Consider the following 6,000-nt stretch of genomic DNA (forward strand, 5'->3'; position numbering starts at 1 on the left):
GGGTACAAAACTGCATAAGTGTGCTACCTGTCTGCCAACGTGTGCAGTCTTTGAGCATAGACAGACACACACAAACGTGCAGAGTGGTGGAGTAACCACCCACTCACACCAAAACATAAATGATACTAGCGCGCCCGTGTGCCCCGCTGAGAGCCTTTTATACGCTAGGCTCCACCCCAAACACTCATGCCCAGTCAGTCGAGACATCGCCCGCGGGCCAATCCGGAGCTGCCACATCACCATCGCAGCTAACGTCCAACCACCAATAAGAAGACGCTACATCAGAGCATGCTCAGTAAGGTGATCTCTGGACTCCAGAGCGCAAGGCTGCACCTGCATATCACTGGTTACCATAGACTTGGCTGAAGAGCCAGCAGCAACCAAATGTATACTAGGAGCCTGAGCAAGATGCTGGGATTGATGTCTGTGCTGAGCAGCAATCGCTGCGGCCGGATCTGAATGGGAGACTGCAGAAGCAGATAATGCTTGGGATCTATCCCACACAGCAGGAGAATCCTGACTCCTAACACTTGGTCCACTAAATATGCTGTTAGCACATTGTCAGCAAAAATACAAAGGTGTAGAATTAAAACCAAAGTGTTTCGACTTGCATCTTAATCATTGTCTGAGCTTGACGTGACTGAGATGGTTTAAATAACCACCCTAGTGTGTTTCACCTGGTAATCCAATGAGGAGAGGTGTATTAAGCACGTTAAAACAACAGAGAAAAGAAGGAAAAACATGTGTATGCAAACTTTTACATAAAATGAAAGTGTTGCACAAAGCTTTAAACACATCTAATACTGCAGAATGAGATCTTGTCTATGATTGAGACCAAATGGTGTTCTGGTTTCTAATGTGAATATCCAGTATAACCCTTTGTTTAATAGCTTGCATTTATGGTCTCCACCTCAACAAAGTCTATAGACCTTCTATAATCCCCAAGGGGGAACTGGTTAGAATTAAACAATTATCCTCTCCTCACTCCCATCATTGTCCTCTCCCCAACTTCCATCATTGTCCTTTCCCCACCCCATCATTATTCTCTCCCCACTCCCATCATTGTCCTCTCCCCATTCAAATCCTTGTTCCCTCCCCGACCTCCATCATTGTGCTCTCCCCACTCCCATCATTGTCCCCTCCCCACCCCCATCATTCTCCTTTCCCCAAAGTGTTGGGGAAAAAAACACTTACCTCTCTGTCCATTCTCCCACATCATCTCTTCTTTGTTCGTCGCTGGCAACTTTCTAGATGACACAGGACTGCTGCATGCTGACGTCATCAAGCCGCTTGCACCTGTGCCATTGAGAAAGCGCAGGGCAGGAAGCCGAGGACAGAATCCTGCAACTCTGCTGCCATTTCCCACAACATCGCTTATTAAACATTTTTGAAGTATGTTTTGCATTGTGAAACTAAGAATATAATGTAGGCATTGTACTGCTCTTCATATCACTGTATGTTTCATAGGATGAGTCAGTTTTTGGAGGATATGTAGGAGACTATACTGTCATGTAGTATGGGGTACGTGGTAGGTAGGCAGGTGTGTTCTAATGTGGAATGTGATAGCTAGGAGAGTATGCTCTCATGTATTAAGAGTAAGGTAAGAGAGTATGCTTTCATGTCATATGTGTTAAGTAAGTGGGTATGCTCTGATGTGGCATGTAGTAGGTAAGAGGGTATGCTCTTATGTGGTATGTGGCATTTGTTAGGTAAGAGGGTATGCTCTCATGTGGCACATGGTGTATGGAAGTTGAGAGTGTATACTCTCATGTGGCATTTTGCATGCATTTGGTAAGTGGGTATGTTCTCATGTGGAATATGTAAGGTAAGAGGGTATGCTCTCGTGTGGTATGGGTTACATAAGAGGGAATGCTCTCATGTGGTATGGGTTAGGTAAGAGGGTATGCTCTCTTGTGGCACATGGTATGTGGAATGTAAGAAGATATGCTTTTATGTGGCATATGGTATATATTAGGTAAGAGGATATGTTCTAGTGTGAAATAGGCTAGGTAATAGGGTATTCTCTCAAGTGGTATGGTTAGGTTAGAGGGTATGCTCTCATGTGGCACATGATATCTAATAGTTAAGAGGGTATGCTCTCATTTGGATGTGGAATGTGTTAGGTAAGAGATCAATGATCATTCTCTCATGTGGTATGGTTTAGGTAAAGAGGGTATGCTCTCATATAGCATGTGGCATTTGTTAGGTAAAAGGATATGCTCTCATGTGGCATATGCTTTGTATTAGGTAAGAGGGTATGTTATCTTGTGGAAAGTGTTAGGTAAGAGGTCATGCTCTCATGTGGTATGGGTTACATAAGAGGGTATGCGCTCATGCAGCATGTGGCATCTGTTAGGTAAGAGGATATGCTCTCATGTGGCATATGGTATGTATTAGGTAAGAGGGTATGCTCTCATGTGGTATGGGTTACATAAGAGGGTATGCGCTCATACAGCATGTGGCATTTGTTAGGTAAGAGGATATGCTCTCATGTGGCATATGGTATGTATTAGGTAAGAGGGTATGCTCTCATGTGGTATGGGTTACATAAGAGGGTATGCGCTCATACAGCATGTGGCATCTGTTAGGTAAGAGGATATGCTCTCATGTGGCATATGGTACATATTAGGTAAGAGGGTATGCTCTCATGTGGAATGTGCTAGGTAAGACGGTGTGTTCTCAGTTTTACACCAAGCACACATAATAGTTTAGGGTAAATCTAAAGTTACCAGGGAAGGTGTCAGAATACTATAAATAGGATTAGAAGGCTACACAATTGTAATAATATACATTTTAAGCCAAGCTTTACTACATGTGAACCTACTGATTAAACATACTCTTCATAGGCGAACACCTCATTTCCATGCTTGGTAAATAAAGGACGGGTCATGATAGCTGCCATTAGTTATGTCAATGTTGTGATACTTAGAGTCTGTGCTGCTAAACAATTATAACCGTCTTTCTGTGTTTAATTCTGTACACTATGGATGGCGACCGTCAGTTCTCCAGCTGTTGCTTAGTTACATCTCCTTTATATTTAATAATTTATTGGCAGAAATAATAGCAGAGCATCTATATTCTGCAACTGAATGTAATCTGACTTCTACCGGTGGAGGAGAGAAAAGAAGGGAAACAAAGACACTATGACAATGTCAGGGTTACTTATTTGTATCATAATATTTACATTAAATGCTGTTTTCATTTTATCTATTGCCAACCATTGAGCTAAAATACTAATGGGTTACAAAAAGGATTAAAAATACCTGAGGCCTCCATCCCTTCCCCAAACATCTTCTATGAACTAAAACGGGATTAAGAATGAAATCTATTCATAGAAGAAGGAATATTACATTGGCAAGAAAAGCAGACACAGACCTAAGAATAAAATGCTGGCAAGTATTATACTCTTTTTAAAAGGGGTTGCTAGAAATTAGTTATTTCATGTAAGTGAATAGCTAAATGTACTTTTTTATTATTATTTTAATGAAGAATTAATTGCTTAGTAATTTCCCAACACATTTTTATAGACTATAAAGATTTATATTGCTGATACAAGAACTCAAATTCCATGAGATATAAAATTAACCCCTTCACCCCCGAGCCTGTTTTCACCTTCCTGACCAGGACAAGTTTTTCAATTCTGACCACTGTCACTTTATGTGGTAATAACTCTGGAACACTTTAATGGATCCCACTGATTCTGAAACTGGTTTTCCCTGACACGTTGTACTTCATGCTAGAGGTACTTTCTATGTGAAAATTTTGGAATTTTGTAAAATTTTCTGCCCTTAATCCAGAGAGTTATGTCACATAAAATAGTTAATAAATAACATTTACCGCATGTCTACTATACATTAGCATCATTTTTGAAACTTTTTTTTGTTAGGAAGTTAAAAGGGTTAAAAGATTATCAGTAATTTCTAATTTTTCCAACAAAATTTACAAAACCAATTTTTTTAGGAACCACATGACATTGAAGTCTATATTTGGGCCTATATGACAGAAAATACCCAAAGTGACATTATTTTAAAAACTGCACCGCTCAAAGTCACATTTAAGTAGGTGATTCACAAAAATTAAAACAATGTGGAAGGAATAAAACTAAAATTTTACTTTTTCCCACAAAAATGTTGTTTTAGCCCCAATTTTTTTTATTTTCACAAAGGTAACAGGATAAAATTGACCCCATATGTGGTGGAAAACTACTGTTTGGGCACACGGCAGGTCTCGAAGGGAAGAAGCACCTTTTTTTTGGAATGGAAAATTGGCTGGAATCTATAAAGGATCATTTTGCGTTTGGAGAGTCCTTGATGTGCCTAAACTGTGGAAATCCCTCACAAGTTACCCTATTTTTTAAATTACACCTCTCAAGAAATATATCTAGACATGTGGTGAGCACCTTGAACCCAAATGTGCTTCAAAGAATTTTGCAACGTTGAACAGTGAAAATGAAAAAAAAGTATTTTTCCCTCAAAAATGTTGCTTTAGCCCCCAATTTTTTCATCTTCACAGGGGTAACTGGAGAAATTGGACTATAAAATTTGTTGTGCAATTTGTCTTAAGTACACTGGTACCTCGTATGTGGTGGGAAACTACTGTTTGGACACACTGCCGAGCTCTGAAAGGAAGGAGTGACGTTTTGGAAGGCAGACTTTGATGGAATGGTCTGTGGGTGCCATGATGCATGTGCAAAGCTCCTGATGTGCTTAAACAATGGGAATTCCCCACAAGTAACTGTGGCGCCCCAGGGTCCTGGTCGTCACAGTAGCATTGCTTTCCTCCCGGGGAGAGTGATGCTACGTTTGGAGGCAAGAAAGGATAACTGTAACCAGTTACCACAAACATGCAACACATTCACACTTCAGGCCACCAGGGGAAGCTTTTGATCCTATTTACTAGGTGATTCCCCATATATATATAACTGGTAGTCTGTAGGGAAAGTTAGAAAGTTCCAGACATCCGTCTGAGGAGGACAGAGGGTTTACGGAGCTGTGCATGCCCTCAGAGCTGCAGCTCCCGGAAAGAGACATTTAGAAAGCAGAATTGATTGCAGCGAGCATGCAGGAAAGCAGAGCACAGGAGAGGATACCAGAAAGGGACCAGCCCCGAGCAGGCTGCCTCCTTCTGAGGTGCAGAACACGGGTAGCCGGAACACCGAGGTTGGAAGGACTGTTATGATCTGGTGGCCTAGGAGCAGCATGGACGAGCTCTGGAGTAGGTGGCCTCTATACTGACCGCAGACCCTGAACTTAACACCGCAACTATAAGTAGCCGTGGGATGTTCCTGTCACTCCCTCGACACCTCGTCACAGCCGGAGGACTAATTACCCCTAAAGAAAGAAACAGGAAAACAATCTTGCCTCAGAGAAAATCCCCAAAGGAAAGACAGCCCCCACAAATATTGACTGTGAGAGGAGAGGGAAATTAAAAACGCAGACTGAAAACAGAAATTAGCAAAGGAGGTCACGCTACCTAGAAAGAAAAGACAGGACAGAGTACTGTGCGGTCAGTATTAAATTACTACAAAAATCCACCACAGAGAATACAAAAATCTCCACACCTAACTAAAGGTATGGAGGGTAACTCTGCGACTCCAGAGCTTCCAACTTGGCTGAATAAATCCTTACACAGACAAAGCTGGACAAGAAAAAACATAGCAATTCACTGAACTATAAAGTCCACCGCATGTGGACTGCAAAAACAAAGCCAGGACTTATCTTTGATGATTTGGACAATCCATAGTTAGTAAGGCCGAAAAAAGACATTTGTCCATCCAGTTCAGCCTATATTCCATCATAATAAATCCCCAGATCTACGTCCTTCTACAGAACCTAATAATTGTATGATACAATATTGTTCTACTCCAGGAAGACATCCAGGCCTCTCTTGAACCCCTCAACTGAGTTCGCCATCACCACCTCCTCAGGCAAGTAATTCCAGATTCTCACTGCCCTAACAGTAAAGAATCCTCTTCTATTTTGGTGGAAAAACCTTCTCTCC

The sequence above is a fragment of the Ranitomeya variabilis genome, chromosome 3, assembly GCF_051348905.1.
Source record: "Ranitomeya variabilis isolate aRanVar5 chromosome 3, aRanVar5.hap1, whole genome shotgun sequence".
In the NCBI taxonomy this organism is placed as follows: domain Eukaryota; kingdom Metazoa; phylum Chordata; class Amphibia; order Anura; family Dendrobatidae; genus Ranitomeya; species Ranitomeya variabilis.